We start from the raw sequence: 24372 nt of genomic DNA, 5'->3' as shown, positions 1-24372 counted from the left end.
ATGGCCCTATGCCAAGGATTTGGGGCATTACTGCCTTCAAGGAGTGTACTTTCTAATGGTGGAGTTATAGCATATACAGAAAATGCTAACAATAAACCTGGTACACATAATGCTACAGAAAGGCTTCATGAAGTTGTAAGTTTGCATTTAGAGAGTACTTAACATGTTCAGGCCCTCTACAAGGTTTATTCAAAAGTAATCTCTACAATGACCCTGAGATAAGAGTACCATATCAGTAAGAAATCAGGATTGGTGATGGAGGTATGGCACTCCACCGCATTTCATTAGATGCATAATGAAAACTAATAATACATGAGCAACTATATTTTTGATTCTACACAATCAAATGAGGCCACTGGGAAGTTCAAATTCTAGAAGGTGTGATGAATAGTCAGCAAAAAGGGCTGTAGCACTTCCTTCTGTGCCTGTACATATGTGCAATTCTTCATGATAAAAAATGGAATCTGTTTCTTCTCCCCTTGACTCTGGGTTGGCTTTGGACTTGATTTGTCCAATAGAATATTGTAGAAGCTGTACTAGACCGTGGCTTTATGAGACATGCAGCCGCTGCTTTCTTTATTTTACTAATGAGGTTCCTGGTAAAGAAGTCCAGGCTGTCCTTCTGGAAAAAAGAGGACATGCAGAGAGAGGAGGCCCAGCCAACAGCTTAGCACTAAGGCCTTCTACATGCATGTGAGGCCATCCTTGATCTTCCAGCCTAACTACCACCTGAATGAGAGAGTTCTGGTGACACGACACAGCAGAAGTGAGTCACCCTGGAGGAGCCCTCCTAAATTCCCGAACATCAGAACGATGATCAATAAACCTGTTGCATTTTATCCGCGAAGTGCTCCAGCACTGTTGTGCATAGCACTGCTAAGAGAGAGAAGGGGACTGACATAAGTCATTGCACAAATATTTGCTTTTTCTTCCTGACAGGTAATGAAACAGTCTTTTAAGAAATATATAACAGGACTTATCAGGATAGAGGACTATGGAGAAGGTGATAGAGAAGTATTTGCCCTGGGTGGTCAGAGAAGGCAAGCTGAGGTGACATTTGAGCAGAAAAGGAAGTGGGAGAACTGAAAGGGTAACAGTGATGGACCAAGGACATCAGGTAAAAAATAACCCCCAAATGTTTTATATGTTGCAAGCAGCATATCCAAAATTAAATTCAACACCCTTCCCATACTGGTATCGATATAGAAGTCCCTCCCATCATCTCTTCTTTTGTCTGTATTACCATTTATCTTTAAAAATCAATTCAGATGCCATTTTCTCCAGAAAGACCTCCCTGGTTTCTCTAATCTGATCTATTGTTCTCTTCTGTGTCATCATTACCACCTGTATTTTCTTGTGTGAGAGTATGGAATACATCACACGGCTTATATTATTTTTTTACTCAAGCCTCACATGATTAAACTTAAAGCTCGTCTTGACTTTCCTAACCTTGCAATACGTACATTTAGGTGAGACGGCAGTACGTTCTTGCCCCATACACAGTATCCACTATCCATTCTTTTATTCTATTTTAACTCCCATTGGATCCCCCTTAAGCACATCACCAAAATTTAGATTAAGTCAAGAAAAAAGTTTTGACCAATGGCTTCTTAATCTGTCAGTGAAAAGCAGCAACAAAACAAAGCTTTTATCCACCAGAAAATGTACTGAGCTTCCTTTGGGAAGGCAAACAAGACAGCAGATAGAGAAGCCACACTTAAGGGAGAAAAAAAGAAAGCAAAGGATTTTAAGAGTAACACCTGTCAAATGGAGCAGTAATGTGTACTGTTTGACAAAACAGGCTGGTGACTGTCAAAATAAATAATAAACCTTCCAGCTCTAATGACGGAACTACACTGAAAGACTTCAGGGAAGCATCCAACAAAATGCAAAACTGAAAGGAAAATTGGAACGGTCGGCACAACCTCCCAGCAGCTAAATTTTAAGTAGTTTTGGAAAAACTCAAACCATTCACCAGATTTCATGGCAGAGGGGAAAGTTCCCCAAACTCTTCAGATTGAGCATTCCACTTCCATTAGGAAATCACGTCTCCTCTGACGGAGTGCCAAGAAGCTGGTTTCTGCTTTTTCAATACAGAAACAATCCTGCCGTGACGGTGGCATGCTCCGTGCAGACTATTCAGCGGACTGACAGTAATTTCATCATCAGGACGAGCAGCCAGCGCTGGACCCCTTTGGACGCAGAGCGAGGCAAACTGCAGAAAAGGCAGAGAGAGATCCACACAAGTTTATTTCTGATACCTTTCTACTTCCATTTTTTCCCCGTCGAGACACCTATTTTCCTTTTCCCATAGCTCTTAAGAGGGTCATCTTACAGGCCTTTTCCGGCAAGCAAGATTTTCTAACATGATTATAAAGAAAATTGCCCGAGTGTCTGCTGATGATGTTCTGATCCTTTCTAGGGGCAGTTTCATTTAAACAAATGGGTTTTTTTTGGAGGCTCAAAGACCTTCGGTAAATTCCTGCTCTAAAATTCAATAATCCCTCACAAATGGAATAATACATTGTTAGCGGAAGAATTCTAAGCATTTGCAAAAATATAGTTCTGTAAAAGCTGTCTGGCTTCAGGAATTACCCACTTACGCCTTGAGTTGTAAGCAGCAGAGGTGAATACGGGTTTGTCCCTCTGCCTGACTCCTTTAAGGGCGCTTCTGTTCCCAAACACAGCTATTCTCTGGCTTCCCTGGGTCAAAGTGAACGCGAGGAGAAAAAATACTAAACAGACGATCCACTTCTAAGGAGGCGCCATGTCTAGATATTACTTAGCCTTCAGTAACATGGCTTGCTTTCTCATTTAATTTTATTTATTTATGCCCTTGTATTATTTATTCTTCCTTCATCTGTTTTGTGCTTTATATTATATCGGCTCTAGTTCCAAATATACTTTTCATAAGGACTTGCTTCTATTATATGCAACAAAAATTTGAAATGTGAGATAAGCAAAATATCAAATCTGAAAGCATATGTTTAATATTTGCTGCCTTCTAGCCAAAAATATTTGAAAAAAAAAATCTATTTAAAAAAATATCCTGGCCATTTTGTTTATTCATTTTAAGCCTTATCTGGAGAGCTATGCTAGCCTAAAAACTGCTTTGTACATAATTTTGGCCACCATGTTTATTAAAGCAAGAAACCAAGACATATTCAGATTGCAGAATGAATATCTGAACTTAGGACCATCCCAGATATATGGGCAGCTAGTGACCATCCGTATGTGTCATAAGTGAAATATCCATGACTCACAAATGGACAGGAACCAGGGTGCCCTTGCATCTTACTCAGTGATTTCAATATTCTAGGATGATTTGATTCACAAACCCATTTGGCTGATGCATCCTGCTCTGATAGAGGGGAATCCAACCCCGTCACTATCATGTCCAAAGTATCTTGCACTTCCTGCAGCAATTATTTCTGCTTGGCAGGACTCTTCTCTAAAGCCTCCTCTGCTCGTTACTCTTGCTGCCTCTGCAGGGTCAGTAATGTGTCTGCCAGTAAAGTGTTGTCTCTTTCCATTTCCTATTCCCATAACCACACGGAGTTGAAGCAGCTCCCCCGTTGGGCAAAGAGCATTTGTCCATTAATAACCGCACTCGTCTAGCAGCCAAATCCCTCGTTGAGGCTCTGGTCATTTTTAACTTAGACTACTATAACCACATTCTGTGCTGTCTCCAGGCCTTTGTTCTTCTTTCCAGCTTTAAGTGATCTGCGTTCTGCAGATCAGATCATTTTCTAGATGGATTTAAGTTATGCCTGAGGGAAGGAGAAGCCCGGGCTTGGCTCTGTTGTGTATAGGGAATTACGCTGTGGACTGGGGAGATGTGTGTCCAAAAGCAGCATTTAAGCACACCGTAAGATGACAGAGACCCAGCTTAGTAGTTTTTGGCATTCCGGGAATCAGGAAATCTTAAGATCTTCTTACAATTTTAACAACTACGTTTGACAAATTGTGGGAATTTGTTCTGCCTGTGTCCCACCTTATTACAAAGCACTGAAAAATACTTTGTGTAACTTCTGCAAGCTGAAAAATTCACCAAGGAGTACTGTCATGCCGTCGTTCACTAACTTTGATGCAACCGAATCAGCAGAGAGAATTCTTAAGAAGTTTCTCAAGCAATAAGTCCATGAAAATCTACAGATAAGAAAGGAGCAAAAGTAGGAGGTGTGTGAGTCAGTAATAGAAAAAGAGCAATTTTTTGCTACCGCTGAAAACTCTGTTTAATTTCCTGGCATCCTAGACATTTTTGTAGCTTATATTTTGGAATTACTATAGCCCTCTGTGAAAGCATTAATTCGTTACCAAAAGGTGAGCCATTTCCTGTCTACCCAATTGTAGAATCAGACTAAGTACTATTTTATCAAAGAAACATTGGCTATCACCCAGCGTTAATCATTTTCAGAACAATTATGATTTACTTTAGACATGAGGCTGATGGATTTCTATTTCTAGATTTCATTTTGGCAAGTTTAAGCCTTACATCATATGTAAGATTATTGCTGAAAAGAGTGTTCCTACAAATTGTCTTCCTGCATTCCTTTTGTCTTTATGTTTAAAAAAAATACAATTAATTACAGTCATGCTAGTTAGCCCATATATATATATATATATATATATATATATATAGGTGACTGCCAATGCTAACTCAAATATTGTTTGCATATAATCCTACACAGGTGTGGAGCCAATAGGGAGCTGGTGACTATGTGCTTTTACACGTCTTTTAATTAAATTAAAACTCCAAAAGCTAAATCTTGTGCTCTGGGACAGCACATGAATTTGACATTTCTTGGAAGTTAGAACCATAAACCAATGAATAGACTGTATTCATCCATTTAAGTGGTTTGAGACTATGAAGGACTAAATATTTACAGTGTCTTTTATCCTTGGACACAATATAATGGTTTCATCCTCCAAATAGCTCTTTACTCCCAACGTGGCTGCATCCCACTTAGATTTTAGAGCATGCATTTCAAATAGTTTGTGTCTCAGTAACTACTTGAAAGACCCAAGAATGACAAAACATACAGCAAGAGTTCAAGGCATCGAAATCATGATTTTAGTGTTGATTGATGTCTTCCCTCCTGAATCTTGCTTATTTACCGAACTTTTCTCTAAATGTTCAGATAAGAAGAGGTATTTGTACACAAGCAGTTGTCAGAAGGAAGTCACTAACAGATCCCAGGCGTCTGCTTATAGAGAAAGGGTTATGCTCACAAATAGAGACTAGACGACCGACCTTATGTGAATGAATCAGGACAAAGCCATGGCAGCCACTATAGAAGCCGCTGAAGCAACATGCCCACTGAAAACTGCATGAATGGTTTTGTTTTATATACTAAAACAAAAATATTCTCATAAAATCCATTATCTAGTCATTTGCTTTTCTTTTTAGAGTCCTTAAACTGCCTAAATGTTCTTCCTCTCATTATTTCCCTATCTACGGTCTTAAATCTTGCTGTTTGCTGGAAAGAAAAATGAGTTGGTATATTTGGCTAATGTTATTCTTCCCCTCTCTCTTCCATGTAGAATGATAAATGAATCTAGTTTATTTTCAACATGGAAATACAGGAACAACATTAACTAGTTCCTTTTGCATTCGGCTCTACTTATCACAGATTTTCCCTTATACTAATATTCAGCCTTTTGCATAAAAGAAAAATAAGATATACTGACATAGACATTATCAAAATAAATTTATGGTTACCTCCCCTAAGGTGCACAAAAGGATATGATCTATGAGAACTTTTGTGCTAAGACTTCTGGAATGCTCTGTTCATAGTAGTTGACCTCAACGATTATTTCATAAATCATTACCCTAAAGCACCTATCTAAAATGTTTTATAATGCCTTAGTTGGAACATCTGTCAAACCATAGATTATATCATGATGAGGTTAGAGTCAAAATGAAAGAAATAAAGGCTCGGGGATTTTTTGATTTGTAATATACTGATCCTTAATGAATGTTCAATGAAAGTCATGTACATACAAACACGTAATTTTTTTTCTATCCTATAACAGGGAAGGGGGGAAGGGGGAAGAAACACATACCACACCACACACACACACACACGCATACACAGACATATCACACACACATGTGATTAAATGTAATGTTTATATAAGAAAGACTATGATATGCTGGAGAGATGGTGAGCTAAAGTAAAACAAAACAAAGCAAATATTTAAAATGAAACTAAAACTCTCAATTATTTGTTGGCTCTAATATTCAATTTCCTTATCTGTTATATGGGAATAATATCTGCTGTGCAATGCTTTACAAACTTACGAAAAGCATAAAATGAAACAGTGGGCTTGAAATAATTATGAAAATCAAGATCATCAGGTAATGAGAGGATATTAATTTCCTGAGAATGCTGGCACGTGAGGGTATATGGGGTAAGACCCTGTGTCTGCCTTTGAAGAGCCCTCATATAGGAGAATCAGATGCATAGAATGCCAAGGATTAAATAGCAGGGAGTGCTCACTGCCTTGGGACATACCAGAAAACTACACAGAAGAGGTAACATTTGGATTTGCTATTAGAGGTAAAGTATGGGTTCTTCAAGTAGAGAAGAAAGAGAACTGTTACTCCAAACAGAGGGAACACACACTGATAAGCATGAAAAATCACAATGAATTCATCAAACTTGTGGCCAAAATGGGGGGATAGAGAGGTAGTGAGTGAGTATTGGCTAAAAATTGACATATCAGAGTCATGTATGTGTTAATCTAATAGTCAAGACTGCATTGCCTAATTGATGGAGAGCTCTTGGATTTTTGAAGTGAAAAATGTATAAGATGATGTGTGTTTTTGAAAAAGACATTCATCTCAGGTCAGCCTTGTGGACCTATTGTGGACAGGATTGGTAGAGAGACCAAAGAACAAGAAAAATGGCTAGGAAGTCATTACAATATCCAGAAAGAAAAAAATTACCGTCTATGTTAATTTGGCTTCCCTGCAAAAAGTAAAGAAGGCATGTGTTTCAGAGATGGATACATGGTAGATTTAATAAGATCCAGTAATCATTTACAGTTGGAGAGGAAGGAAAGGCCATGGTATGTTGGTGTATTAGGAATGTCTGATATATAAAATGGGTATAATTCTCGAAGCACGTACTTAAAATTCTACCATTATGATAGGAATCCAGTGCTCTACTGTGGTTCTCCATGTTTGCCAATGACTAGTTAACATCCTATTTGACCCCTGTTCCCCATAGCATATAAAGTATTTTAAAACTACACAGAGCAGATACAAGCTGGCAATCCCTTCCCTTTAGTAATATCAGAGGTGGGATATGGAAGCTTTAGGAAAAATCCCACTGTGCCCACCCTCTTCTATTCACACTCTCACATGAAGCGCAGTCAGCCAAGTCCTAGGATTTGGGCAACAGGCTTTCTGACATGATTGGTGGAGTGGTTGTGAGTCACCATGACATACGTCTCCCGAAGGTCTCCTTTTTCACCCAACTCACTGATATACTTTGCTCAAGGGTGCAGATGTTCATGGTAAAAACTTACTTAATTCAGCTCTTTCCCCGTGTTTAATCTATGACCTTAAAATGCCTGTGTTGTTGCTGTGTGGACATCCTACGCTCCAACCTACAACAAGGAAGGAATTGAACCTAATTAATTCCTGTTTTTAACACTCAGCACTGCCTCCTAAAAATATAGACATTTAATAAATGTTTTGGTGATAATGGAATAATTTATCTCTTCCAGGGTGCATCCCTTTCAACTGAACCAAGCACAGCATGCATTATACTGATTTAGGGAGGATAAATGTAATTCCATGACAATTAAAAATGATAGGAGGAGTAAAAACCCATCCATCTGCCTAATGACTAAACTTCAGTGGTAAAGAATTAATAATTCTAGTGGAATTTGTTAGCGGAAAACCTTTTATTTTAATATATGTTACAAATTCAGGGGAGGTTGACTATCCCTGCTAACGTAGTGTCAAGACATTTGAGACAAACTCAAGTAAAGGAGAGGATCAGTATTTTCACTCTAGACCAAAGGAAAACATGATTATTTCCTTGCTTAAATTAATTTGAACCTTTATTATATTGTTTTTAATATGGTATACAAATCATAGAATTTGAGCCACACATACACAGTTGATATATATAAGTGTGTGTGTATGTTTTATCAGGTGTAATATATATATGCATATATTCCCCTGGTAAAATAGTTACTTTTCATTATGGTTTGTTACTGAGAAGATCATTATATTCAACTTTCAAGTCTAAAAGTTGCTTACCAACTGAAATGTGTATATAGAGAAATTAAAACAAGTTTTTATTGATACAGACTTAATAATTAGATTGTTTTAACTGATGTGGTAGTTTGTGCATGGGTTTGTGTGTTTTTTTATTTTATTTTTTAATACCTGCACAAGTTGAACCATGTGGTTCCTAGAATACTGTTTGCTGGAAACGCTGCTGGTTGGTTGGTTAAGGCTTCTTTTGATAGTCATATGATCTGTACTGTAGGCTTGAAATAAAGGGGAAAACATCTCAAAGTGAAGAAAATTGGAATTCCTCATTCTTACTATAACACATTTTACAAATGTTCTATTTCAGTTACTATGTCTCACCAAACAATGGAAAAATTAAAATACAGTCTAATACTATGTCCTAGTTTACGGAATAATTTCTGCTTGTTCAGTTCTCAGAGCAGAAGCTGTTTTGGTTATTTCAATGACTTGGAAAAAGTGTTACCCACATATTTGCAAATCAAGCCTATTAAAATTACTACTGTGATTGTAATATGCTCGTTATTAATATATAATACAAATTCCATTGAAGTCTTTTGCTGTAGCTATTGTTGTGGTAGATATCTCTAAAGAAGAAGCAAAATATTCAAGTCACTAGTTTTTCGTTTACATCAGAAATAGGATATTTAAAATTTCATTTATAGAATTTTAAATCATGCAGTTGATTTTGGAGATACCACTGAAAGACTTATTTAAGAGAGACATTCTTATTTTAGAAAATGCAGTTCTCATTTTATCATTTACAGTTGTGTTCCAGTAAACTTGCTTTCTCCTGTGATTTAATTTTATCCACAGAAAAATTGCCTCTGATGTGTCTGCGTTTCCCTCCCCGCTCCAGCTCTGTCCTTACGTGTTTCACAACCAGCAGATTTACTCTAGTGCTGTTAGCAATTTCTGCCACCAGAGAAAGTTATGCTTTTTTCCCCCTGTGGCTCCCTTGCAAAGGTTTAAGAGAAACTGAGCTACATTTCAGTTCAACCTGACATTTCTGTCTGGTGAAATTACTTAGTTGTTTCTTTTAAAATTTAATTTTTATGCCTGAAAATCAATAGCCATTGTTAGTTCATATGGACATTCGAGACAAATTTTACTGTTACTGGTAGTAATTCATTTGAGTTAACATTTTTATGTATACACTTGATTTTTAAAAGGTTTTCTGAATTCATTATTAGAGTTATCATGCCATCCAGTGCAATGACCTCCAAAGTATTTGTTTCTACTTTTATACTGATAATCAATAGGAAAATAGTATTGAAAACATAAAGTTTAATCTTTCCCACTGATGGGACCTCATTGGATCCAAGTGTTGCCACTCAACCCCCTCTGACAAGTCATTTGAATGACTCGGGTTTTTCCTGTTTGTGAAGATAGAATCAAAAGATTTGTACTTTATTGCCTTAAAACTCATTTAAGAGAAAGATATTGACTCCTTATTATGCCCCCACTTTGGGGATACAAATGTTACTATAATAAAATTAATAATAATGATAATAAGAATTCACCAAGTGCTTTCTGGGTATCAGACATTGTGTTTCAGTAAGGGTAGGGCAGGCTATGCCATTGTAAAATGATCTCCAAAGCACGGGTAACTGATCTGCAGCTTGCGACCACATGAAGGCCTAAGGTGAAGGAGGCTCCTTCTCAATAAATGTTTCCATAGTCATTCCAGCAGGGGGTAGGAGATACGGCAACTCTTAATTGGCTCACCTTTGTCCGGCTTTGATGAGTCAAAGCAAGCCACCAGGCCATGCCTAACTCCTATCACACATCAAGAATAAACAGAATATGTGTGAGATTTGAAGGTCCTTTTCAACCCTCAATGTGAGGACTCTGCCAATTCCTTAGTGTGTGTGTGTGTATATATATATATTTACTCCAAATATTTTAGGACTAGGGAAATAACAGAAGAAACTATCTTGAATAATTTAGTATGAGATTGACCTTGCCAAGATTTCGTCTCTCACCTGCTCTCCATTAGTCCCTCACTGACCAATGGATTACATGGCTCCTTTCAGACCTGAGGTATTTAGCAATCACGGAAGGTCTGCTTATTTGATTTTTCTCTGTCACATTATTAAGGGATAATAGCCTCTGGAGAAGACTGCGAGCAAGATTCACAGTGAAGAGCTGAGGCCCTTTCTCAGGGACTTTCCTCAAAGGTGGGGTGGTCTCCTTGCCAATCAAGTCATTGTGGGTCCATCAGATAATTTAAGTTTTAAAATTGAATAAGAGGCCATGAAATCCACTATAGTTCTTCAAGTCTTATTTTTGTTCAGTGGTCCTGGAATTGCTCTGCCTGGTCAAGTGAAAACAGCACATTAAGGGGCTGCTCAGCTATTTCATTTCCAGTGCCCTGGGAATAATTAGCCACCACTATAGACCTCTCTGGCTAATTATGGCAGTTGTGCCCACCATACTTCAAAGGTTACATGCCAACATCTGACCCCTACCACTCTGGGATCCCATCATTTCCACTATGGAACCTCATTCCATTGCAGCAGACCTGTCTTCTCTAGCCCATGGAAAACAACCACTGTAACCCTTTTTACAAATTCTGATGATCCGTTGGTAATGTATTCCTCAATGGCTTAGTGAAGAGAATTTCCTACAAGCTGACAGCTCTCTTGGTATAGAAGAAGTTCCTTTCTGGAGGAGCCCCTGAGTTATCTGTCTGTGCTGTGCTGGGACCTGATTCTCCCTTGAGGCATGGGGTCAATGAGGGATGTTGGGAGTGGATACTAAAAAGAATCAGCATCTTGTTGTGAAGTATTTACACCAGGTAACATCATTGATAGTTTTATTGGGTTTTTTTTTTGTTTTTTTTACTGTGAGTTCTCTTTTATTTGCATGTTCTCTTAGGATGACAGGAGGAGGCATGTCCAGGTAGATTTGAGGGTTCAAATTATCAGCCTCACCTGTGTCTGTCTAATAGAAGTCAAGCCACATCTTAGGGCCCAGCCACCACTCTTAATTTATCATGAGTCCTGGTGGGAATGTGCAATTTAGTTTTGCAAATCTGTAACTTTCAGAGTCAGGCTTTATTCTTCTTTACATAGTATCTAAGGAACCATCAAATACTGCCCAGTTTTGAAACATGATTCCAGGATGTAGTGGAAAAATATGTACTGTAGATTATGAGAGATCTGAGTTCAAGTCCTTCCTCTATTAGAACTGTTAGTTGTCTAGTTACTTAAGCTATCTGGGCCTCATTCTTTTAATTGTTAAAATGTGAACACTTTCTTTCTCCATGGTAAGTGTGTAAGGAGCAAATGAAAGGACACATGCAATATGCCTAGTCAAACACTAGTCAAAATCCTTACTGTGAATTCCTGTTCTCCCCCTTTCCACCTTTTCCCCTTGGTTTCCCCTCTCCCTTTCTTTTACCTGCCTCTGTGTAATTTTCCAAAACATTACTATCCCCATTTCACCTCAGAATTCCAAACCTTCTAAATGCCCTGCCTTTAAGGAAATACAAAAATGCTGGAGGCACCATTGTATGTCCTTCTGGTATCCCCAAACAGGGAAAACATTATGAGAGAAAGTATTAATAAAGCTTCGTGAACATCTTGGGAAAGCAGTAACTCCAATATTTATGCAAAACTTTGTAACATTATCTATGTAAACAAAATGAAAAGTTTTATTAGAGATAATAAATATTACACATTTCAATTCTGTTAATTTTTAAGGACACCGTTTCTCAAATATAAAATAGGAGTTAGAATCCTCTAAGAATTTCAGTAATTGAGAACACTGTCTGCCCTTTGGGGCTAATTCTGATTCTGATTATGTGGGTTTTTTTTTTTTTTACTTCTTGTTAATATTCTCATTAATAATTTGTAAAGAATTAACAGTGCCGGAAGGGAAAGATCTTTCCTTTTGTCTTATTCTTATTTACTATACAAACAGCCATTTGTTTGATTCCAATTTTATTCAGTGATTCCAAATTGGTCAATAAAATGCTAATGATTACCAACATACTATATTTCTCACTTGGAGATCATCATTTAATTCTAAGAAATACCAGTTGGATACTTGTTAAAACAGCAGGAACTAATTCACATATTCAAGCTAAGTAAATAAAGTTTGATTGCATATTTGTTCCACTCAGCTTTGATAACCAGCACTGTGAGAGAAGTGATCCATGTAAATTATCTTGAAAATGCCTGGTAACCAGGTCTCAGTGATGAAACTAACATGTCAAAACAGTGTTATGGGTATAAATATCACTTGTGTGTGTCCACTATAAATGGACTGTAGACTTGAGACTCACATTCTGAAATTCTAGGGCAGCTCTATTAGACTTAGCAATAATAGACCCATAATAGAGACTTTCCAGGGCTTATAGACAACTCAGTCTTTTCCAAATGCTCTCCTCTGTGTGTAAGCTTACACCCTGCCAATATGAAAAAATCCTCCTAAGCATAAGAATAATTCTAGAACTTCACAAGATGATTTCCATTGCCTTAACATAAGGATGGGTTGAGGGAAATACTTAATGTTCACTTTGAAATAGACTTCCATAGGGCCTCTACTTTGAAATTCTTTTGATTTCCTGGGGAAATCCATACTTTCAGAAATTCATCCTTGAATTGGTTCCTAATAAAACATCCCTCAGAGTTCGCTTTGGGGAAATATGACCACAGTCTTTTTGTGATAAACTCATGTGACTAATACCCCAATACAGTTCCTATCTGCTATTTACATTGAGATCAGCAAAGTGTCTATGTATTTACCCTACTAGTGGTTTATTTTGTAGCTTTCTTTTACAATAGTGAAGAAAGTATGGAACACCAAAAGTTCAGCTGCTTATATTGATGCTTTACCAAATAGCACATAGTAAATAATGTGAAAGTACTAGTTTGTTTATTTTTAAAATTTAGTGTAATCCATTAAAAGTAATCAGGATCTCAGCAGAGTCAAAAATTTAAATGTGAAAGTGACATGCCGTGAACCTCTTACTAGGAACTGAAGAGAATAGTAAAGGAAGTGAAGATGTCCTATAAATAATTTTAATAGGCCCAGTAAGGTCATGGAGTGGTTCTCTGGTTACTGATTATTTTCTGTTTGCAGTTGCCAGATCACTATCTTTATGTAACCCTCTTTCTTCAATGCCATGAATACACAGAGAAAATATTTTTAAAACAGGTTCTTTAAAATACAGATTCCCATTTAGCAATCCTTTTGCCTAGATACTTTGTGCATTTGCTAGAGATCAGTTCCCAATGTCTGAATGAAATCTCAGAAGGATAGAATAATTGATACAGGGTTCTCCTTGACATATAAGAAGTAGATACAAAGATTTTAAAGTTGCAATGTTGAAAACAAACTCCAGTACTTCCTACTGTTCATAAGGCTTTTCTATTATTACTAAGAGTATCTGATTAAAATTTTGACTGTATTTCTAAATTCCAAAGTGCCAGTGTCAGCAGTGTTACCACATTCATATACTTCTACACAGAATGATTCAACTCAACTAAGGTGACTGCCTGGGTACTAGTTTGATATGTATTTGCGTAGAGAAGCACTATAACTTATTTCTCTGGCATAATTGGAGAGGACATAGTGAGCTGTCTTTAATATGTCTTAACAACAGGGAGGATCCTGAAATAGAGCTGAATTGGAAACCATCAGTTTTAAATGAAAAAAAAAGAACACAATATTAAAGTGGATAAGAGAGACTCAGAACCCCAAGAGAAATGTTAAAAGGCTAAAATCTGAAAAATGTTTTTAAAAAGGTGATAGCAAACTAACAAATATATATGGAACATCTGGTGTATGCAGAACACCATGCTTGACACCAGTTCAATAATATGTTCTTTACCATTTTGTGTGGCTGTGCCCAAGAGATAATCACTTATCAATGTGTCAGCAATTTAGTTGTTATTCTGTGGGATTTTGAAAAGATAAAAATAAAACCACTTTTCACTTGATACTCTGTATAATGAAAAGTTAAAAGAAAACTATCTCATTATGTTTCCTATTTGTACAGCCCACATAAGGACTTGGAGCCTGAACTCTATTCTACATCACACAGATTTATGCACTTACTATGTACTGAGAGCTGCTCTATGCTTTAAAAACTCTGCCATTAATTGAGTACCTAATAGGTGAAGACAGTGTTTAGTGCTTCATATATATTAGCAATTCTAGAAGCCAGTTATAAATATCCCTATTTTATAACAGTAGGACTCCCAAAGTCAGAGAATTATGCAAATTAACTGAGCTCACCCAGCTAATGAGGGGGTGGGGCAAACAGGGAATCATTGTGACCCCACCGTTGATACTTGTTCTGCTAAATTTTAGAGCCACCCTCAGAGGCATTGTGATGCTCATGACAAAAATGCACCATCAACGTCTTGGATGAATCTATACCTACAATCTTATCACAATATTCAATAAACCCATCCACGCTTTTAGTTGACTAATCAAATTGCAGTACATTGAAATACACTCTTTTTCATGTCTTCAAACAGACATGATCATGTTAATATAACAGGAAAATTGCTAGTTGCTGTTCTTTCTATGTATACAATACTTTTGTTTTCTGGGATTTAAGAGCACCTCTAAAACAATAGCTTATTCTTGTTTAATATCTCAGTGATATAAGTGCACTGTTGATAAGAATGTTTAGTTGTAGTTCACTGTTTCTTATCTTCCTTTTATTCCCATTCCAAAGAAGGCTTTATACAAATTTGAAAATCCAGTTCACTTAAGATGCTCTATTAGAGGTTAAAAATCACTTGGGCTAAAATCCAGACAGTAGTAATGGCAAGAAAGAATATAAATAAGTAACTATAAAATGTTGACGTTATAATTGAAGGAACATGACACAGTAGATATCCAAGCTTCCTGGAAAATAATTTATGCCCAGTTAACATGGGAGAAAAAAAATTTTAAGTTTTAATTCTCTAAAAATATGGAATGTCTACCATGTGCCTTGAGCAAATAGTGTTGAGTAAATAAAATGGGTAGAGTGTCCAAAAACACAGAGCTTACAGACCTTGAAGTAGAGCTACACAAATAAGTATATAATTATACAATATTACAATTCTAGGAAGATAAGGAGAGAATGCCAAAAAAATTATAATGAGGTATTTAACCATTACAGATTGAGAAATTACAGAAAAACTCATAGAAAATAGCATTTAGGTAAGCACTGGAGGTTAAGTAAGAACAGACAGGAGAAAAAATGGAAAGGGGAATGCTCTAGGCAGACTGCTACAAAGTGTTTAGCGCATTTAAAGAACTTAAATTATCCGTTGAAGCCTGTGACCCAGTCAGAAGCTGGAGCAAGATGATATCTTTTAAATAACAAATGATTCTGTAGATGGTAGGCCTAGCCTAACGTTAATTTATATGTTGTACTAAGGGAAAGACATTAAGGTTTTTAAACATGGGATAGAGATCATTTGATTGAGATACAGTGGGACCATTAATTTAATTAAAACAAGTTGCAAATGTGTATAAAAATATATGGATTATGTTGCTTGTCTGTAAGTTTTCATGTATGCCTTTAAATTCCTCCTATCTCATCACTTGCTGATTGTGAGTTGCAGGGGAGTGGGGGGTAGGCAAACTTTTGATCCCGTAAAGATTAATCAGACCTGATAGTTACAGTTCCTTTGATATTTAATCTCTCTTGGATAAAAACATCCTCTCTCTCACCTAGCTACCTACCTACCTCCCGATTCTCTCTCTAAGTTGTCATTTGGATATTTCCAAGGTACAGGGTGAGTTCAGGGGCTGGGAAATGGAGAAAACAGTGTGGATATTTTCGGATTCTCTTCTTTCTCTGGCCTTCTCTGTCAATTCCTCTCCCTCCACTCTACTCCCTATTCCCCAAATCAGAAAGGGGAAAGTTTTCAGGTCAGTTCCCCTCTGCAAAATCCTCCTAAAGCACCTATTGCTTTAGGAAGCAATGGTCATTGCCACACATGGAAGAAGAACTTTTTATCAACAAGAGAACACACCATAAAATGAGCCCTCATCCCTTGACTCTTATAAAGATGAAGGTGAAGATAAGAGAATTCAGATTATAAATTCTCAACAAAATTCACTACCGAGCAATTGTCTCACTGCAAAATGCCCTCACGAAGATTGGAAGAGGAGTATGTTCTCCATAATTTCTCAGTCTTCATTCTGCAATAGATCCTAATCTGCACAGCTCACTTCCTAGATGTTGTGACACTCTGGTGCTTCTAGAATGCTGGGACAAAAGTAATCAGAAGGCAAAAGAGAAAAGCTCTTATACAATTTTTAAATTATTACATGAACCTTGTATAATTTGTGAAGATTGTCTAGAAGACAGAGGAAGGTGGTTCGCCCTATAATGGTGGCAGAGGAGATAGTGAGAAATGAAAGAGTAGAAGAGACAGCAATACACAACAATAGCTAGCTAAGAGGCAGACAGAGAGAGGAAGAGGCTAACATTTTACCATAAATCTTAACCAAAAAGTTTACTGTACCCCTCAGTTCTTAAAAATTTGCATACATTTTAAGTGTTTGAAACATATTTGCATTGACATCCAATATATCAGGAAGAGGAAGCATCTTCTTATCACTAGTACAGTTAAGAGAATTTTCTTATATTTCTTAAGAGCTTTGGAAGGACTGTCCTCAATGTTATTCTTCTGATTTTACTTTTTTTAAACCTGCAATATTTAGATAATACATTCTTCCATGGCTGACAAAAATAAAACTGTCAACTTTCAAGGCTCAATTACTATTAAGTCCTAATCCTAATTTGATTTTATTTGTAACCATGTTTCCCCATTGCTGCTTATGTGGGCCATGATATCAAAAATATACTTTCTGATTTGCATGTAAACTTAATAACTTTGCATTTGAAGAAATAAACATGTTTTTTATCACTTAATAATTCAAATTCTCAAAGAGAGAAATTATGTATTATGTGTACATTCAGATAGATTCTATAGGATGCAAACACAGTTAATGGAAGGTTAAAAACTTCTATATTAGGTCAGTCAAAAAGTATTTTGTAAGCACTTACATGTCAGGTACTGTTCTAGACTCTTGAATTATAACAATGAACAAATTCAACCAAGGCCTGCTCCTCATAAAGCTTATAATCCAGTTTGTGGAGACATGTAATATAGTAAATGAGCAAATTTATTTTCCATGTTGGAGAGTAATAAGTGCTTTGAATATACATAAGCCTGGGAGGATGGATCGAGAATTCTGGTTAAGGATTTAATTGCAATTTTAAACAGGCGAGCTCAAGGAAGATCTCATTGGAAAGTGCCTCTTATGCAAAGGGTGATGTATCTAACAGAAGAAAAGTCCAGAAAGATAGAGCAGCATGTACGGAAGTCATGAGGGGAATGTGCCTTGTGTATGGGGCAGTGAGGCCCGTGGAGCTGGGGCAGAGTAGCAGAGAAGTCAGCATAGTGTGGGGAAGCCAGACCGGGGCCAGCCGCGTGCACTGGACAGGAAGTGGCCCCGCAAAGCTCATCAGCTCTGCCACCGCCTCAAACACATAGACATGTTAAGAGAGTAACTGTCAAAATCTAGCTATGCGATTTGTGGTGACTTTAATAAAAATGCCTTTCTTCCAGAAATGAGAGGTTTCCAGTTGTCTCATCTTTTAATTCAAATACTTTTTAATGTTATCTATGTACCAGGCATTATATTAGTCTCCTATTGGGGAAAAAAAATACATACTTCACGCCTGAAATGCAGTTACTCTCAAGTTTTGGGTTATGGAAGCACCTGGAAGACTTGCTAAGAATAGATTTATAGCATTCCCCTCCCCTCCCCAGAGATACTGATTCAGAAGTTCTAGAGTGCAAACAGTATCTTCATTTTAGTAGACAGGCTCCTTCACTTCGATCAAGATAGTCTAGGGGCCACGGGTTGAGAATTATTCAGATGGTGTGTTGTAGCTTCAAAACAGTGACAGGTAATAACATTGTCAGAATTGTGCTTGGGAATACATGATTATAATTAAAGGACACTTGGGTCTTAATTGAATACCCATCCTCCTAATTAGGGGACGTTGGACTGACAAAGTTTACACCTGATAGATATTTCTCTGTGTTGCAGAAGGCAAGATGATTTGCTGAGAGTGAGAAAGGAGTAAATGGCTGAGAGTAAAATTTAGGAAATATGCGTGGCGTAGAAATCAATGATGCAAGAAGGAAAACTGCAGTAAATAACCTTGTTGAACCGACCATCTGTACTAGGCTCTGTTGCACAGGATTCTCATAAAATCCTTTCACATCTCACAACGAAGTGTGTACAGCCCTTTAATGAGTAACCAGAGTCTTAGACAAGATAATAACTTGTTCTTCGTTATTCAGGTAGAAAAAAGGATTGTAAAGCTGAGCTTCAAACCCACATCCCTCTACTGCCAAAGCCATGTCCTCACACTCGTACTGTCTGCCTGCCTAAGCAACAATAAAATAATTTTCAAACAGCAAGAGTGACCCAGCTGTGTAAGAAAGCTTTTACATTGAATTTTTAAACTCCATTGTCCATCTTCCACATACTGGTCTTCGCCCTGTTCTTTTTGAATCCCATTTTCCTATCAGTCCTTTAAATATGAGTGCCATGTGGGCTCAAATCTGTTATATCCAAGACCAGGTCTGAAGTAGTTTGGGCTACTCCAGCTGCCATTAAGTCCTTGCATAAATGCCCAGATTTTTAACATAGTTGGTGCTCATTTATTTATTTTCTCCATCTTTAAAATGAAAATAGAACTGGTGCTAACTCACATAGTTATAAATATAGAGAGACCCATATATATTTGCTCTCTATATATACACATAGCTATATAAATAACATGTATGTGCACACACATAAAGACACGTGTGTGTGTGTGTGTGTGTGTGTATATATATGTAAACTGCCTACAATTATGTGTGGTGCTATGTAAGCTATGTGTTTTACCATCATCATCATGAGCATCATTGTTTTTGCCACCAATCATCTGGCTTATAATTGTACTGACCCCTCAGCATTTGCATCCCTTCTTATTTTCTGAATTAAACTACTTTAAGTATGAATTTATCTCTTCCTTATTTACAAAATATAAAAATAAAGCCTATGGATACCATCCTCACACTCCTACAGAGAAGAGCTAGCGCCCAATACTTACAGTGAAATGAAAATGTTTCTACCTTTCTACTTTTATATGGAAAGTATTGCAGTTTTTGTACTAATTTCTTTATGGAATATAAGGTATAAACCCAAAGAACTAAATAGAGGCCCTAACTCATTTTCCTCTTTGATAATTTACAGTGAGGCCTTTTAATTTGTCTTGGACATTTTTTAAATGTGTTAGTTTACATTTAAATCAGAATGGAGCACAAAGATTCCTCTCTCAGAAAGTAGAGACGAAAAGCCTCCCAGACCTGGGGAGCATCCCAAAAGTGATAACCTTCATCCCCTGGCCAAACAGGGCTGAGGATGTTTCCCAGCCCGGACTGATAAACGAGGATTGCCTTTTTCTTGGGCAAGTGACTAGTCAAGTGGCCTATAGGACGAAGAATAGCTGAAGTTCACTCCAGTTAGGAGAGGCTATTTGAAAAGGTAATTTCTTCAACAGCAGGATGATTTGTAAGAGTTCTGCATAGTAATAATTCTATATAAGAACTGAGCTCTAAAGCACTAGTGCAAGAAATATTTAAATAATTCAATAAAGAGGAAAATTACATCTTAGTCTAAGTGGTACCTATTTTTAGATTGGCACTGATGTTGAACTTCTAGAATACACCTATACATTCAAATAGTTTTGAATCTTGTTAAATTCTTTCTAATGAGGAGGAGTACTCTGAATCCAGAGTAATGTGTTTCTTTCTATGTTTAGATGGGGATGATATGACAAAGAAAGATAGGAAATCATATTTTACTCTCTTTTTAGCTATTGAATTGAGAAGAGTTGTCAAAGTAATGAATTAAAATGAACATTTTCATAAATTGAGCTACATTAAATAGACTCTTTAATTCTCAATAAGCAAAATTATTGATTTTTGCATTTTAGTTAGTGTGCTATGTCAACATATATTGGCTTCAACTGGACAGAGCCTATATGAATATTGATTCCATCAGCAGCTTTCTGGATGTAGGTAAGTTATTCAGCCTCTATGAACTCCAAATTCTGTATTTATAAAGTGGGGACAGCAATTTCTTCCATCCATGATTATTTCAAGACTTAAATATGATAATGCATGTGATGTGCTTATTACAGCACTTGGTACTTTATAAATATGAATAATTGTTACTACTGCACTATAGGAGAAACAGAAAAGCAAAAGCAATAAATGAAATTATTTTTATTGATATGCAATTTAGGAAAATATTTTTCAAAAAACTTAGTGCCTTCCCACGTTTATTGTCAATTTCACCTTTCTTCAACTGTGTATGGTAATTTCCAATAAGGAAACTGAAGCAATTTTGGTTTAGATCTGTTTTCTGAGTTTTATTGTAATCTTTTCAGACCCAGTGGGGCAGAATCTTTACTTATTTACTCTACAAGCCTACTTTCATATAGTGTCATTTCCAAATCCAAATATAAACCTACAAAGCTGTAATACAGTGTAGGATATGGTATACACCTTGACTTCTGTCTTTACTCCATCTGACTCTATTATTCCCTGGTTAGAAATAAGAAGCCTAAGATAAATCAGCTGTGATGGCCCAGAATACTTCATTCGCAGGGCCACGGTCCCTTGCTTCCATTTCCAGTGTAGATGAAAAGTGTCTTAGTAATATTTTCTAGTCATTGCATTGCCTTGTGCAGAGTAACTGAGTATGGAACCAAGGGGAAAACTTAACTCCCCCAGGTTCATGGGCAGACTTGTGTTTGTCTGCTAAGCATTCGTCCACCATGCTGTCAGTGTCCCGGCTACGCTGGTTCTCAAAGTTGACTGTAAGTTGGGTCCAGGAATCTCATTATGAAAGAAGGAAGATACAAACATGGAGTGGGAAAAGAAATAGAACAGTTCTGATGGGTAAAATTAAAGATGGAAATACCAGCTCTGCCTGACTGAAAAGCCAAGAAGTAAAGACACCCATAGCCATGAGCATCTGGGAGCACATTTTCATTCCTGACATACCATTTCTCACTAAAAGAATCAAGGAGCTGTAGAGAAATGGCTAATTGAAGGCTATGGAGGGAAAATAGAAAATCATCTAGAATATTCTATTGTGTTAGAAAGTTGAAAGTGTTCAAAAAATTATGGAGACATCAAAAACGTAAAGGGCTCTCAGAAACTAAATGAATTGCAATGGTAATCAGTTTTGTTTTAAATAAAGAATCTATGTGCCCATGCTGATAATAAATAAATAAAGGAGGAGAAAGATCTTCCTTGTAATAAAGTAGAGAAATTATTGTCATGAAATCTGTTTGTATGATCACAGAAATAAATGTAGGGAAAAAAATCATCAGTGTATGCTAAAACTAAAAAAATGTTTGATGGCGAATAGAATATTTATACTGTCAGTATATATCATTGCCAATTACTTACTAATCACAATGAAAATGATAACTTTTCAGTGGAGAACCCTGGTAAATGATACCTTACCTAAAGTCACCAAAGTTGATATTAGCAAAGAATGGGATAAACTGACATCACATGTCTCCTAATGTAGTGCACTGAAAAGGACAAGAAATCACTTGTATTTCTAACAAAAATGCATGATCTTCGTCTATTTATGAGGAAACAATAAAAAAAATTAAAGAATATTCAGTAAAATCACTGACTAAGTACTCTTAAGAAATGCCAATGTTGTGATGACAAAAGGTGAATAACCATTCCAGAGAAATGAGACTTAAAATGACATGAAGATTGGGTTAGAAGAAATTCTATATTCTATATATAAAAATTCTACATAGGATTTCATTGAGACAATTGGCAAAATCTAAATATGGATGGTATATTAAATAATAGTATGTTAATATTAAAATTCCCATATTTTTAAATTGTACTGTATATAAAAGTATATCCCATTTTTTGGTTGATATATTCACTGAAATGTTTAGTGGTAAATGTTCATGATATATTTAATTTACTCTAAAATTGTTCAGCAAAAATACGTACACACACACACATAGTAAATGTGATAAAAGCTAACAATTGGTAAATACCAGAGACGAGAAAAGGAAATTCATTATTTTTTCAAAGTTGCAGCTCATTTGTAATTGATTAAAATTGAAAGTACTAAGAAAGATAGAAAGAGCAAAGGGTTGGGTAGTTCTCATTCATCCTGAACCTTACGATGGTGTATTGCCCAAGGGGTAAAGTGTGTCTAATGAAGAGAAAATTATACATTTTTTAATTGAGGCACATAAATGCTTTCTGCCCATCTCCCTAAAAATGTGTTTTAAATAAAATGCCCTGTATATAGCAATTGCTTACAAAATTTTAAACATTTTGCTATTTGATGAACTCTGTTTTTGTCCTGAAATAGTAATAATTACTTTAAAAATAATGAGAGTACGTAAGAATTCCCCAGAGTTTGTAAAAATTAAAATTCTTATCCACAATTCCCAGAAATATTGATTCAGTAAGTGTATTGTCAGTACAAGTATCTGTATCAGTAATAAGCACTCCAGTTATTTTGAAGCAATTGCAACTACCTGGTGAGATACATGGAGGAGCTTTAGAGCTTCCTCTTAGTAGGGGCCAGAGAGTTGAGTTTGCTTTAACCTAGGAAGGAAGTACAAGCAATTAGCTGAGTAGTAAAGAAAGGAAGTTTTCCCTAAAACCCCGAGAGCAGCCATTCTGCAGAAGAAAGGAAGAACATATTTAAGTTTGGTTTTATTCTCTGGGACTCAACAATTAACTGCCCCTACTGTCAACAAACCATTTTGAAAATTCCTTACTAATTCCTTATTATCTCTTTTTTGTGGCTGCACGTAAATGAGTGTTGAAATGTGTATTGGATATTAGAATTTATAGACATTCTATGCTTAGGAATTTAAAAAAACAGAAAATTACAAATCATAAACATCTCTGAACTTCCATTTTATTTAGTTATCAACATTTTTGTGATTTTTTTTTTCTTTTTCATTAATTTTTGTGTTAAACTTGAATTTCTTATGGTTTGACACTTCAGGTCTCATTCCCATATCTCCTTCCCATCTCCAAAAGACAACCATTATTTAGGATACAATGTAAATCCTTCTCATTTTCCTCGGCTCTATCTATCTGCCTATGCTCATAGAAAATACACAGCATTTTGAGTGTTTTTCATTATTATTTGCATAATACATATAAATGATCTTGTGTGTTTCATTTGGCTATTTGATTTTGTCAGTCAAAATATTTTTTAATCTATTAATGTGATAAAGGTTACTCTAGTTCAATACGTATTTAAGATAAACATAGCTTAAAACAACACACTAAGGTTAAAGTAGCTTAAAACAGTATATATTTATTATCTCACAGTTTCCAAAGGTGAAGAGTCCAGCCATAGCTTAACTGGATGCTTTATTCAGAGTATACAGGCTGGAATGAAGGTGCCAGTGAGGACTGTGGCCTCATCTGGAGATTGGGATTCTTTGCCATGCTGATGAAGTTGTTCAGTTCAGCTCCTTACAGCCAGAGGGCTGAGGCCAGCAGTTCTCTCCCTGGCTCTCTCCGTTGGCAGGTCATAACATGGCAACTTCATTCTTCATAGACCAGTTAAGAGTGTCTCTAGTGTGTGTGTGAGATGGAGTCTTGTAGATGCAGGCAGTTCTCTCTTTGCATGGTATTGTGAGAATATAAAAATGATGGTGCAAGCTGAAACCATACAGAACAATCTTAGTCAAGGAGAAATTACAATTTTTATTACTATTTTTTCTGTAACTTAAACCTTTTTATCAATAAATTAACATTTCTCTCACTATAGTTTGAAAATATGTAGAAAAATATTAAGTGGTAAAACTAAGATATATTTAGAACTATAATTTCAAAGAGTAGAAACATAGTGTTTGATTTCTTAATAAAAAAATAACTTATCAAGAGTAGTTTGAACAGTGCATGCCTACTTCTCATCATATAATATAGTGCTTCTATGTTGTAACGCTTTTGGAGTTTGAGTCAACCTCCAGCATGTTAATGCTTGTGTCTTCA

At 36.3% G+C, this 24372-nt stretch overlaps 1 long non-coding RNA gene across 4 annotated transcripts; it reads right to left on the bottom strand.

Moving 5' to 3' along the window:
* Positions 1 to 471: 471 nt before the first annotated feature.
* LOC118914992 (uncharacterized) lies at positions 472 to 24148 on the bottom strand. 4 transcript variants are annotated; one of them, XR_008992883.1, is made up of 6 exons: positions 23702 to 24148; positions 10258 to 10589; positions 7537 to 7617; positions 4080 to 4149; positions 1976 to 2215; positions 472 to 876 (listed from the first exon to the last, which is right to left on the bottom strand). It is a non-coding gene; the product is annotated as an uncharacterized LOC118914992 (long non-coding RNA). The 4 variants fall into 4 exon arrangements; XR_005025839.2 differs by lacking the exon at positions 10258 to 10589 and adding an exon at positions 2596 to 2703 and having other exon boundaries at positions 23702 to 24122; XR_005025835.2 differs by lacking the exon at positions 10258 to 10589 and having other exon boundaries at positions 23702 to 24108.
* Between the last annotated feature and the right edge of the window lie 224 nt (positions 24149 to 24372).

Source organism: Manis pentadactyla, chromosome 12 (genome assembly GCF_030020395.1).
Source record: "Manis pentadactyla isolate mManPen7 chromosome 12, mManPen7.hap1, whole genome shotgun sequence".
In the NCBI taxonomy this organism is placed as follows: domain Eukaryota; kingdom Metazoa; phylum Chordata; class Mammalia; order Pholidota; family Manidae; genus Manis; species Manis pentadactyla.
The sequence above is the reverse complement of the archived record's forward strand: the minus strand, read 5'-3'. Positions and strand labels throughout refer to the sequence as shown.